Consider the following 14,481-nt stretch of genomic DNA (forward strand, 5'->3'; position numbering starts at 1 on the left):
GCATTGTTGTATTTTGTCATGTTTCTCAGGTCTTTGTCTGAATTTCTACGAACATTATTGCTAAGGATTGTCTTATTGCATTGGAGTCACACTGGGTTAAATATGTACACTTGGGTTTTAAGGGGTATTTATTATTTTCTTCTTTTTTTTGGGTTGTATGGAAGCCCCAAACGCAATTTCATTGTTCTTGACAATGACAATAAATAAATAAATACTAAATACTAAGGGACCCTAACACTAACGAAATGTACCTTCAGATTCTATGTCCTGCAGAGAGACACAAGGAGGTGTGGGAGAAGTATCACGAGGCAGCGGCACATGCGGGAGTGGAAAAGACACTGTCCAGGATACGTCGCTTCTTTTATTGGCCCAGCATGGAAGAGGAGGTGCGCGAATTCCAGCTAGGGTGTGCTGCGTGTGGCCTACGAGATAGAAATAGGCCTAGAGCCCCTTTGCATCCCGTTATTGTGTCCTATCCCCTTGAGGTTGTGGCCCTGGACTTTCTTACATTGGGGAGGCCCACAGACAGGTACCAGAATATTCTGGTTATGACCGATCTTTTCACACGGTACGCCTGGGCAGTTCCTACCAAAGACCAGACTGCTCAGACTGCGGTGCATGCTCTTTGGGCTCACGTGATTCAGACCTTCGGTTGCCCGACCAGGCTACACTCAGATAGAGGTGGTAGTTTTGAGTCTGCCCTGATGTACCAGCTGTGTAAGTGCTATGGCATTACAAAAAGCAAGACCACCCCATACCATCCGGCTGGAAATGGTGGGGTTGAGAGGATGAACCAGACATTGCTGCACATGCTTCGGTCCCTAGAGTCAGAGAGACAACAGAGGTGGCCAGAATATCTCCCAGAGCTCTTACAAGCATATAATAATACTGTCCATAGTGCCACAGGGTATGCGCCGTCGTACCTGATGTTTGGGCGGCATTTGAGGCAGCCAGTGGATTTGAACCTAGGTGTTGAGCGGGATTCTCCATGCCACAACCTGGGAGGGTGGGTTAAGGACCATCACCAGAAACTATCCTTTGCCTATGAGATGGCTAAGAAGAAGATGAGGGCAGCAGCCACGCAAAACAAGAGGGCTTATGACCGAAGTGCACGGGCCCTGCCGTTGGTGCCAGGCGAGAGAGTTTGGATAAGGGACAGGAATAGGCAGGGACGAGGCAAGTTGCACCCAGGTTGGAGCTCAGAGCCGTATGTGGTAGTGGAAGAAGTTGGCAATAGTAGTAGTAGAAGTAGTATATAGGGTGCATCCGGAGAAAGGGGGGGGAGAAGGTCCTCCATTGGAATGCACTAAAGTTGTGCGTTACCCCTGCAGCAGACTACCACTCAGAGGGGCAGGAAGTCAGCGTTGAGGGAGAGGTGCTAGTTGAGCCTCCATTTTATGGTTTTGTGCCCAGCGCCCCAGCCCAGCAGCCGGGAGAGTTGTCAGAGGTGCGGCGCTTGACAAGGCCTAATTTTGGTCAGCCACCCGCCCGTTACAGGTCGCTTGACTAGGGTGACAGGGACTGTCACAGGTAAAATGTGGGGGGATGTCACACAGTGGAAAATTGTGTTTTTATATTTTGTTTTGGATCAGACTGTGTTGGTACAGGGTGTCGATTTTATTTGCATGATTTTATTGTAATAGTGATATTGCATGTTTGTTTATTGATATTCCTATTGCATGATTTTATCTCCATATTTATAGTGTGTGTTTAGTGTTGATTGAACAATATGTTTTTTATTATTCCACTGTGGATTAAGCGGACAATTGTAGGCACCTGTGAGGTGGGGGCGTTCCCCGAGGTGGCCTATCAGCCACCAAACTGACCTAAGGGAGATAGTGAGCGCAAAGACTAAAAAGAGAGAGACACACGAAAAGTGGAGAGCTGGAAAACAAAACGTGTGCAAGCCAGCATATGAGAAGAAGGACCTCTGGCCTGACTGTGGGGCGCCACGAGACATTCGGCGATCGGCCAGCACAACCCGGCGATCCAGTCCCGACGGACAGAATAGCGACCGTGGGAGGCGACGCGTGAAATCCACAGTAGGGCAGGGGTACGCCTCTGCCTGCATCTGGCGGAGCTACGAGGGAGGCCGTGCGCGGAGGTGGAGAGTAGCTGGACTGCACGATTGCGCACAGTCAGGTGGAGATAGGAGCCTCCTCCCTGGTCTTCTGCTGGCGAGAGTCCACATCCCGGAAGAGGAGTTCCTCTCCTGTCTCTCTCAGCTCAGGAGAATTTGCCCGTGTGTTGCGGGACTGGGAGAATTAGGACCCTGGGGGGGAGTTTTTAGTATAGGGAAAAACATTCATTTAGCTTTGTGTTTTTAGCGTTTAATCATTCCTGCCGGCAGGGTTTTTAGCGGGTTGTAAACACTATTTTTATTGTATACGGGGATTTTAGCTTGTATTTGGGGTTCTGACTGTGTTTTATCCTGAAAATAAATGGTGTGTTTGAAGCCAGCTAAATTTCTGTCCTCTGAGCTCTGACCCACTCACTCCCCTTTCTGCTTGTATAGGCGTGGTGGTGAAGATTTAGTTCCACCAGTTTAGCGGCTACATAATTTTGGCGTTTGTCGACAGGATACAAGTTTGGGGAGCAGTGTTCCGCACCTGGAGTGCAGATATAGAGATGATGATGCCGGTGTATCCGGGTGCCCCTTGGGTACCAAAATATAAGGGTCCTGAAGCAGATGTTTCATATGGAGATTGGAAAGAACAAATACAAGGTTTATTGAATGCTCAAGAAATAGCTGAGGCCCGGAAAGTAGAAATTTTAATTGGGGCTTTAAGCGGTGAGGCAAAGCGTCAAGTAAGCGTGTTAGAAGAAAAAGATAGAGACCAGATTAGGAAAATATTCGCATATCTAGATTCTCTATATGGTGACAATAACTCCCTAGCGGTTTTGAGGTCGCAGTTTTTTAGCTGTATCCACAGGTTTCTGTAAGAGCGTACGTAGGCTGCCATGACAGACCACTACTTCCGTTGTCCGGTTTTATACTTCCGGTTACTCAAAGCGAGACCCAGCGTTCAGTCGTTGCTAACAACAAAATCAGTTACTTTGTGCGGTAATAAGTGGCTTTACCTGTTCGAAGATGAGCTCGGGTTCAACGTGTGTCAGTCAGTCTGAGAGAGAAACCAGCAGTACTGACTGTGAAAGGAGAACCAGAATCATGGTGAATCTCTTTTCAGGAGTCACATCCAAGACTGACAGAACAAAAAATGAAACACACTCATGGTCTCGTAAAAAGTGACTGTGAGGAGAAGGAGGCAGGCCTTCATCAACACAAATCAAACAATTATTAATTAATTCGATTTTTGATGGAAACGGAAACAAGCAAAATACGCACTTACTTTGACAGTTAATGATAATTATACTACTGTTTAACACCGCGTGTTTCCGTTTGAGTTAATCTAATTATGGTTCTGTGAAATAACACTCAGTGATTTTCAGAGTTCAGTCAGACTGATCTCAGAGTTATGTCCGTGATCACCACTGTATGAAAGCTTTAGTCACATTTAAGGGCAATATCACCAAAATACAGTAAAAGATCTCCTCCTTGAATGTTTCAGATAAAATGGAAAACAGACTCATGCAGTAAATATTCTTTTATTGGAGAGAAAACTGTGCAGTATAATTTACTCGAGATGTTGAAGATATGAGAGCATTAAACAGGCTGATGTTTGGAAGAGGCTCTGACAGGAGAGAGATGATACAGAAACATGGCATCCTTATAAAATACTGACACACTTTATGAACGGACAACTTTTCACAGCTCTTTGAACATTTAAATGAGCTGCATACTTTCCCCACTGAAACCAGCACAATCCCTCTGTGATGGAAACAATATTTGAACTAAATGTACTGCGGATAAATCAAAGCATTATCAAAGTTGTCCGTGGTTCCCTTATTTTTCCTTCTTTCCCTGTCAGATCCTGTCCTGCAGGATAAACATGACTGAGTGGTTCCCTGCATGCAGCTGTTACAGTTTGTGTTGGAGATACTTCTGCAAATACAGGAAGCAAATATCTAAAAACTGTTTTCAATGTTTTTACCAGTCTGTCAACTACAGAGAGCTGTCTGTTGTCCCCCTGTTCTCCTCTATATCTCTCAGCTGATGCTGGCTCCTTTAAATGTAACTTTATTAATCCCTCGGGAGGGGTCCTCTGGGGTTTTCACAAAGCTGAATAAACGTCAAACAGAAAACTGATTAAACAAAGTGTGAGACGGTGGAGAATTGACGCCAGCGCCCGGTTATATTTTAGACAGCAAGGAGCAGACGCAGTTTCACTCCACCGAGGGAGCTCGTGACGTACTACGCGGCTTTCTTTAGACCGCGAAGGCGGGTCCTCAGGTGGAAGCAGCCTCTGAATTTGGACACCCCCGCTGTTTCCGGCCAGCCAATAATAACGGTGACATTTAACGTATTTTGTCGAATAAATAAACACTGTAAAATATATTTGCCCCCCCCCAACAGCCCTTTGAATGTTGGCAAGTATGAACCGTCTGCTCGGTGTTTCCTAAAACGTTAAAGCACGTTTGGCTTCACACTGACAAACAGACCCAGCTTCGGCACAAACCTAAACTAATATGACACCGGAGCGGAAAGGCTGATTATGTTTCCAAGATGGTTTGTGTTTTTTAAAAGGAAGGAAACCTTCCTCAAAGCGGGCAGAGCAGTGGAGCCGCCGAGGGAAAAGCACACGATACAAAAACTGTAGAATTAAAAATATAATTTATTATGTTTAAATAGTTAAAAATATAAAATGAATTAAAACAACCTTGGCCAAGGGAAGACACAATAAAAATCAATAACACACAACATTAGAAGTCCAGTGGAATCCACCACGGCCTAAAAGTCACAGAAAACTAAGAGGTCCAGCGTAGTATTAAAAGAGGGAAACCCAGCGGAGTCCTCGCCTTCCTCCCCGCATTCCACGTCCTGGTGCACTGAAGAAAGGGAGGGAGCGGCAGTCACTATTCCTTTGGCAGTTTACTTTATAAAAAGGATAAGTCAAAGACTTACCCGGGTGGGCAGAGCTCTCAACTCCGCCCGCCGCTTCCTCAAACTGCAATCGGCACCGCGGTCTCACTGCTTCTGTTCTCCCGCAGTGCACGAGCTGGCTCTTGTCGTTATTGCCACCAGACTGCCGCTACGCGTCCCTAGTCGCTGGTCATCTGCCTTTTTTTCCTCTGATCGTTTCCCCTTTCCAGTCGCTGGTAATCTCTCTTCCCAGTCGCTGGTCGTCTGCTCCATCTGATCATCTCTACTCTCTGATCGTCTCTCGCTCTCCCCTCTGATCGTCTGTGTCTTTCCTCTGTCTGTCTCGCATTCTCCGTGTTACATTTTTGTTGAACACCGGCTCCAAACCTCTTATGTGTCCTTGAGCACTCTGTAAATTACCTTTTCTTTTCTCTCAGGTGTGTCCAATTAGTAAAAACGGGGGAAAAGGCGGAGTCTCTCCAGGACAATTTGCCGGCAACTAAAAACATGCAAACTAAATAAAACACTGCACAAAATACATGCAATATAAAAAATAAATATATACACTTCACATAAAAATACAGCACAGCAAAACAACGTCCGTCTTCCCTGGATGACACTAACTAACCGACCAAAGAGCCGCGTTAAGTAGCGATATCACTAACGTCAGGTAACTTAGCCGAAGGTTAGCTAAATTTGACTTTGTAAGACTTTTTCATTACGCTAACATTTGTGATATGACTGCACTATGCTGCTGTTGTTGACTCCACTTAATTCTACAATTCTTTCATTATGCTAACATGTGTCCTGGTGTATATATGAAGTGGGATAAAAACCCAGAACTAACTTTTAAGAGTTTATTTCTTCTCCGCTTAAGCATCTTGTAATCGTCGTTCCAACACAGCGTGTTTGTTTTGATTCGTAGACCCCGAAAATGGTGCCGGGCTCCCACAATGCATTGCGGCGTGCCGTTAACTCCAAAGCGTCATTCAAATCTGTGAGCGCGCAAGGAACGCCGCCTCTCCGCGTGAGTTTCTTGTGACGTCACTGGCAGATCAAAGGCGTTCGCGCTGGTCTGTCAGTAACGTCACAGACAACCGAGCCTATAAATAACGGCTCTCAGACAGAAAAATCAGAACTCGATGCTCATGTGTTTGCAAAACGTTCAGCAGTCGGCGCTCTGTAATACAAGAAAATTCTCACACGCTCAAACGGAGAAAATCTAATTTGTGACACAACAATGGAAACCATCAACGAAAATTCAATCGTGGTCACACCAGACCAGATTATCCCGCCAATCAACAGGTGCTTTGAAAGGCTCTCTGAAGTTCAGTGGAGCATTATAGAAAATGGAAAATGCGACTCCAGCGTCCATGCCGTGCTCGCTGATATGATTTCTGAAATCATTCAGATCGCCTCTGCCAGCATCCTGAGGATTGCCCTTTCTGTTATTCAGGAACCCATGATAAGGGAAGAGTTTATGGATGAGGGGAAAATAAGGGTGTCCCTCGGAGACTCGATCTCAGCTGCCATCGCCGGCGCTCTTAATGTCTCAAAACAGCAAGATAAGAGCGCTGACAAGCTGACGCTGATGGTTGAGGAAGAGATCTCAGAAAAGGTCAGCTCAACCATTGCACTGATTGAAAAAAGCCCCGATTTCCCAGTAGACCCTGCCGTTTATGTTAGCGGCAAATTTAGTAGTATTAAGAAACTACACCGCATGGTTTGTTGCGCTGCCTCATGCCTGAAAAGGTATGCAGCATGTAAGCTGCGCTGCCAGTGTGGGACAAATGGGTCTCATTCCAGTACAGAACGTACTGGTTCAAAAATATCAGTGAAATCAGCAATCGCAGAGATTTCTGTTATTCTGTCAACAAGGAGCTCAGATGGAGAGATGACAGGAAAAGATAAAGATGAGCTCCCAGAAGAATCACAAAGCCATATAAAACCCACTGCAGAAACACAAAGTATCCAGGCTCCAACCCCAGTAGAAATGGTTGCAGTTGACATCGTAGGTGAGATACTTGCTAACATGGATTCAAGCAGTGAAGAGCTCTGTGAGAAATGTAACTTACCCAAACCTGCCTTTAATGCAGGCTTAATTATCCACAAGGTGAGACACTTCTTCTCCAAATGTGTGCCATCCACCTCACACGCCAGGCTCAAAGCACGCAAACACAACTTTTCCATGTTTGCAAAAAAACAATTTGAAAAAATGAAAACAGAGCTGAAAAAAAGAATAAAGGCAAACAGGAAACATTTTGTTTGTCTACAAAACATTTGCAATCACCCCAAGAAGGAAACTGCGCCCTCCAATGAAAGTATAGTTTTCATTCTCCCAGGGTCAGTACCTGAAACGGCTGCTCCCCAGAGTACAGAGGCTCATCGCTCCCCTTCTCCACATACGGCAAGCCTGGGAACCGCAATTAAACGTTCTTCTTCAGTCGACTTTAACGTCATTAGATCAGACGTTAATCAGTTATTTGACAAATTAACAAAGAAAGAAGAACTCTTCCTCATCGATAAGACCTTGGGGGACTTTAAAAATAGTGGGCATATCAGGAATTTTACGGAGGACTTAGTGGCAAACCTGTTTGATCTACTTACGGTGGATCGAGGCTATCAAATCCCCATACCTCTAATGGGTAGGTCCCTCTCAGACACGGTCATCTCCAGGACTCCGAAATCAGTACAGGGCTCAAAGCGTCGCATTTCTGCTGAAGTCCTCTATGTCCTCATAGATGACACAGTAGAAAGGTTTTTGCAGAAGCTTTTACTCTTCTGCAATGAAGAGAAAGATCAAATGATTCAAATGGACAAGATTTCTGGGGCCCTGGAAGACATCCACAACTTTATTAAAAGAGCACAGACCACAACACAGGAAAAAAGCCCTGATTCAGATGGCAGAGGAAAAGAATCTGGTGCATCACTTCCAACACCAAAACCTGGGAGCATTTCTCCAGATAAATGCTCTGTGGCATCTGACAAGTCACCTCGAACGCCACAACCTGGGAGCATTTCTCCAGATAAATGCTCTGTGGCATCTGACAAGTCACCTCAAATGCCACAACCTGGGAGCATTTCTCCAGATAAATCATCTGGAGCCTTGAGCCTGAAACACTCTCTCAAAGATTCCTCCAAAATATCAGAGATGGATTCTGTGTCAGGTTCATCTTCTGATGTTGAGAAAATTTCCAATGACCTTGCGTTGCTCCTTATCATGAGAGTCATCTATAAATCTAAACCTGAGACCCAAAAGTTTGCTGCTCGGATCGCAACTACTACAAAAGAAATAGACACGGTCATCAACCGTCTGAGCAATCTAATGCAGCCTGAACTCAGCAGCACAGCGTCTGCCACAAGTCTGACAAATGACAAGACAAAGTTCATCAAGAAAATAGCCAAACGCCTCATCAAGGAGTTTGGCTCCCCAGACAATGTCTTAAAGGCTTTGATGGCAAATGATTCATCTTTTGATGAGGCTCTGATTAGACATCTAAAAATCACTCTCGGAGTCATCCCGGGTCCCCCAAAGACGTCCAAAATATCCAGGTTTTTTTCTGCGGTGGGAAAAACATTGCTAAAACCCTTCAGGTGGTTCACTAAAGCCAGAGATCATTAAAATGACCATTTTGGCTTTTCCCACTGCCCTGCTTCTTTTAAAATCTTGAAGCAGACTTTTAGCACCAAATCCTTTTTTTAAAAACATCACCATAAAATTTTGGGATCAGCCCTCAAATCCAAATTTTAGAACTGTAGTTCACGCCATCTCGTCTCCTTTTGATTTCCATCCCCCCAACCGGTCGCAGCGGATGGCCGTCCCTTCTGAGCCCGGTTCCGTTGGAAGTTTCTTCCTGTTAAAGGGAGTTTTTCTTCCCCACAGTCGCCTCGTGCTTGCTCAGAGGGGGATCATTTGATTGTTGGGGTTCTCTGTAGTACAGTAGGGCTTTGACCTTACAGTACAAACAGGGAGGAGACTTTGGCTTGATTTTTAAAATATCTAATTCGGCATGAAATAAAAAAAATCCAAATTAAAAATGCATTCCAAGTTTGTTTGTGTTTTTCTTCTGTTGTCAAATATGTAGAAAGTGTTACACGTGTGATTTTAGTCATTTTGCATCAGTTTGTAGCCGACGTGTCTGTTTGTGATCATCCTGCATCTGTTTTTGTCTGATTTGTGTCTTAGTTTGGTCAATTTACATCACTTTTGTGGCCCAATTTAGTTGTTTTGCATGTATTTGTGGCAAAATGTGTGGACGCTGTTTGACGTTGCTATGTTTTGTCTTAATGCTTCACTTTGGTTGTTTATGTATGTGCTCATTTTGATTCTAGATGTAGACCTGACATCTGAAAATTAGCACCTAGTCCACTTCGAACATTTTTTTTAGTCCAAATAAAAAAATTTGGACTAATAAAAGTCCAAATAAAAAAATGTTAATACATTTTTTTTTATTTCGCCAACCTTGTAGAGCAGTGGTTCCCAAACCTTTTTTGCTAGGCCCCCCTTTGTTTTACAAGAAAAATGTTCGCTAAAAAATATTATTAGCCAAAGCTTTCACTGGAAGTCAGTTACTGGTGTCAGGCCAGCTCCCACTTCTTCTTTTGTGTTACTTCTGCATATAAGTATACACAAAGAGACATTGAGACCTGAATCACAAATAAAAGCCACCTTCAAGATTAACAAACACTGTTTAAAGAGCTCCGTATAAACTTCTGTGTGCAACAAGGCCTCTGTAGCATCCAGACCACACTGATCTAGGTCTTCTTGGTAGAAGAAGGTGTTTCCTTTTTCCAGATGTTTAAATGCCAGCCTCCCCAGATTCAGAAGAAATTTCCTTTCAGCCATCTCACTTGTTTCATGTCCCCCCACATGTTTGTTCCCCTTCTTCATCTGAACCAACAAGAAGTGTGAGTACATGTCAGTCAGGGTCTTGGGCAGCTCTCCTCTCTGCTCTGTAGTCAACATGTGCTCCAGAACTGTAGCAGTGATCCAGCAGAAGACTGGGATTCTACACATGATGTGGAGGCTCCTGGATGTCTTCATGTGGGAGATGATTCTGGACAGCTCTTCATCACTGAATCTCCTCCTGAAGTACTCCTCCTTCTGGGCATCAGTGAAGCCTCGTACTTCTGTTACCCTGTCAACACGTCTAGGAGGGATCTGATTGGCTGCTGCAGGTCGGGGAGTTATCCAGACGAGAGCCGAGGGAAGCAGATTCCCCTGGATGAGGTTTGTCAGCAGCTGGCTGACTGATGACTTCTCTGTGACATCAGACAGCAGCTTCCCGTTGGTGAAATCCAATGATCCAAGTCTGCTTTCATCCAGGCCGTCAAAGATGAACAAAAGTTTACAGACAGCGAGCTTCTCTGCTGTGACCTTCTGTAATGTTGGATGGAAAACATGGAGCAGCTCCAGAAGACTGTACTGCTCGTCTCTGATCAGCGACGCTGTTGGTCAGAACCACTCTGATGGGTCTCTGTTGGTCAGGTAAGGCTTTAAAGGTGTCGTGACACCTGACTGTAATGTCATCAAGAGCCTCCATCTTGGAAGCTGTCTCCAGCTGCATCACCTCATGTTGGTTATGAACGTCTTCATTCTGTCCCTCTGTGATGTAGAGCTCAGTGTAGATCCTGTTCGGGAGGGTTCCACTTCCTGTATTATCAGTTTCTTCAGTCACACTTTCAAACCTCCTCCTCAGACTGATCTTATATTCTTCTAAAACCTCTTCCAGACTCGCATCTGCTGATTGACAACAAGAAACCAAAAAGAATGAAATGTCTTTAGTGTGTGAAACTGCATGAAAAACAGACTTTTATCTTTTGACGGGAGGGATGGGAATGGTGTTAAGCATTGTAAATTGTAAATAAGCTTCAGAAAATAGTAAATCGTGTAACATGACATTTTCGGCATTAAGTTATAACCAGTGTGTGACTTATTTAAAACATTTTGATTCATAATCAGAACCCTTTTTTGTCACAGCAGAGACAAGAAGCAACTGTTAAAAATGTTCCTAATGAGACATTTTAAGAGGAGGGAAAATCCCCCTCATACTGGCTTCACATCATTGGCTCCCTGTTAAATCCAGAGCTGAATTCAAAATGCTTCTCACATAAAAAGGGCCATAATAAAACAGCCCCATCTTATCTGAGAGGCCTCACAGTATCATATCAGATAGATGGAGCACTTTGCTCTCAGCCTGCAGGTTTTATCCTGCCCTCCTCCCCTCATTCCAACCAGTCGTGGTGGATGGCGGCCCGTCACTGAACCTGGTTCCGTCTCAGTGTTCGACTGTACAAAGAGAGAGTTTTTCTTTCTTAATGTCTCCAAGTCGTTGCTCGTAGGGAGTTGTCTGAGGCTTTATTACTGAGGCTTTACCTAACACTATAAAGTGCCTTAAGGTGGCTGTTGTGACTTGGTGCTATATGAATAAAATTTAAGCGATAGCAGAAAAGCAACAAAAACTGTTAACCCAAGAAAATAATGGAAGGAAATAGTTCTGAATATGCTTAATACGCGAATCCTCATCTTATATAGTTCATGTAATCTGCTACATGTAATTTCATTCAGTGTGATGTTATATGTAATCTGTGTGGGAAAAACGAGTTATTGTCGTCTTAGTGAGCTCTGTGGGTCAGACGTTTCTGGCTCTGTACGAAGAGAGGGCTCGTGAGCGCGCTCCATTTGTTCTCCATGTGATCCTTTACTCTCTCTGTGCTACTGCGTCTCTTTGCCTGCTGTGCTACACCCTGGGATTACTGTTGCTGTTGTTTGGCCATTTACATGATTCTGTTCTTGTTGTACAGTAGCTGCTTAATAAAGTGTGTACATGAACTCTGCTCTTCTTTAGATGATCTTTTGTTGAGTGTTTTTTTTTGTTTTTTATTTCATCTAAAAATCTACAAATGACCAGCTAAACTTTTGGCCCAGCAGCACACGCAGCCATACAAACTATTTCATTTTGAGCTGCTGCTATGAAATCAGAGCCAAATGGAAAAGCCTGCTGCAGCGTTTTTTACTCTGATTTTCTGTTTGTATTTGGATTCAGCCAGTATCCAGTATTTTGATCATTTATTTCCAACAAACAATTGAATCCTTTCGTTTCTAACACATCACCCAGTTTGCATCAGTATTGATCTCCAGCATGTTTTTCTCCGCGCAAGAGCCATTATGTTTTCAGTGTGTTCCTCTGATTGTTTTGAGTAGTATATATTGAGGATTGCCTGATATTGTGAGCAGGTGGGGAACATGACAGCTGAACTTTAGCAAACCAGGTGAAAAATAATTAAGACAATCACAAAGCAGGAAGTAAAACTAACGTGAGACATGAAAGGAAACAACATTCAAAGTAAAACAGGAAAAAAACCTATACCATAAAAAATCGAATGAAATCTTTTTCATGCACCTACAAAACAAGAAGTCAAGTTTTCAAAAATGTGTTCATCAGCACACGGATACCGACTCTTACTTTGGACAGAGATGCCACAACTGGTAGCGACTGAATCCTCTGAGACATCTTGACCCAAAGCACAGCAGGACAACTGCTCCTCCTCCTCCACACCAACATCACTGTTCTCTCTGAGGACACAAAGGGAAAATTATTATTACCAGTGCAACTGTCAAAGTGACCAAAGTGACTCACACGCAGGTGTTTACAGTGCATTCATCTGTAGTGAATAGTGAAGCACAGTTCAAAAAGACAACAGGACGAGTTGATGCAGGAACTTGCCTTAGTTAAAGGTACAGCTGCACAAACTAAGTTCAAACCTGATCCTTTTCTATGCAGAGCTCTTCTCTAAGGTCAAAAGTGTTCTCCTCAAGGTTTCCCACCCAATGACTGCTTTCAGTTTGTCACGTTAGGTGCAGTGTGGAAGATTATTCCACGATCAATGGTGTTGGTTATATTGTAGTGGTTTTCTTATGGGGAGGGTTTTGTTTCCCTTTGGTTTGCTGACCCCCAGACTTGGTCTATTCCAGATGCTCACCTGAATCAGGTAGAGTATATCAGGAAGCCATTTGCTTTTCAGAAGGGTTGGATTCTTTGCTGTATCACCATGTGTTCTCATTAATAAAGTACATTTTACTCCAGTCTCGTGCTATTTTAGTGGAAGTGACCCATGACCGTCGGCCAAAACTGACAATATGACTATTAAAAGTCTGAGTAATACTGTAATTTTCTGCTGCTCATTCCTGTGCAATATCCCATCTGACCTCCCGTCATATTTCTTTTCAAGATTTTCTTATTTAATCACTAGTGTACATATATTTATAGATACATATATATATATATATATATTTAGTCATCTTTTCTCTTTTACCACGTCTTTCAAATATTTTGCTCTTTACTATTTTTCTATTTTTTATTTTATTTTATTATATTTTATTATATTTTCTTCTACTGTACCATGCTGCTGAGTGACTGCTGCTCGTCAAACACATTTCATTGCAATGTTGACCCTGTGCTAACTTGCATATGACAAATAAAACTGAAAACTGATAAAACTGAAAACAGTAAAGGCAAAGGGAACACATCAAGTAAGGATTTCACACTCCCACTCACAACGGCACTTTCAAAGCATAAAGCCAAATGCTTCAAAATTTCATTTTGAAGCATTTTAAAAATGAATGTGTTTGAGTTTCATTGCTCCAAAGCAATGTTTTCATATAAGCAAGATAACAACCAGTTTGCAACCATGTAAGTACAGTCCTCTATTGTGAACAGACGTGTTGGCAATCTGTCTGCGTTTATAAATTAGACAACAGTTATTTGCAGATCTTCATCAATCTGCCTGAGAGTGATTGCAGTCGGTCTGAGTTGGACTGCAACTGTTTTGAGTCAGGTTGCCTCCAAGGAGGCAGTTTATTATTTTCCTTTCCTAGTTGGACAGATGGCTGTTGTTTTGTTTTTACTGTAGTGTGCTGGGCCATTAATGGCTCAGGGGCTGCAGCGTATCCGCGCCAACACCTAAGGCCAACGTGGAATCACCGGTCAGACTAACATAAAGAAAAAATCTGTTAAATTACACATTTGTATTCATTAAGTCACAGACAATGAAAACAAGCAGAAATCAAGATGTAATATTTTTATAATTTTATTGATGTTAAATTAAAGTCCCAGCTTAGTTATGTTATCAGTGCAAGTCACTTCAATCTGTATAGCACCAAAGGAAACAATGGTGTTTTCAAGGTGCTTCACACTGTAAGGTAACAACTTACAGTATTAAAAAGAAAACCCCAAAAGAACAAACCCCTCTGAGCAAGCACGAGGCGACAGTGGGAAGGAAAAACTCCCTTTTAAGAGGAAGAAACCTTCGACAGAACCAGGCTCAGGGCGGGGTGGCCATCTGCCGCGACCATTCCTGGGGATTTCAAAAATGACTTGATCTGATCTAAATGTAAAACTAGCTCATTTAAAGTGTCCAGTGAGTTTTAGAAAATATTTTGCTGTTGATATCACGATGTCACTATAAAGTGGAAACTTTGTTTCTTCCCTTACACCTCC

The 14,481-nt window shown here is 43.3% G+C and overlaps 1 protein-coding gene across 4 annotated transcripts in view; it reads right to left on the minus strand.

Annotated features, from left to right (window-relative positions):
- Nucleotides 1–14,481, minus strand: part of LOC309689720 (uncharacterized protein) — a gene marked incomplete at its 3' end in the record, with an annotated part of 45,404 nt that overhangs the window by 21,961 nt on the left and 8,962 nt on the right. For 2 of the 4 annotated variants that reach the window (XM_082506345.1, XM_082506342.1), the window contains exon 1: nt 5,829–5,855. The exons of 1 other annotated variant lie outside the window; for it this stretch is intronic. Of the gene's footprint in view, nt 1–4,715; nt 5,481–5,828; nt 5,901–14,481 lie in introns of those variants that run through there. One more of the 4 variants, XR_014271507.1, reaches the window with a different exon arrangement.

Source organism: Aulonocara stuartgranti, assembly GCF_965226115.1.
Source record: "Aulonocara stuartgranti genome assembly, chromosome: 15".
NCBI classification, from domain to species: domain Eukaryota; kingdom Metazoa; phylum Chordata; class Actinopteri; order Cichliformes; family Cichlidae; genus Aulonocara; species Aulonocara stuartgranti.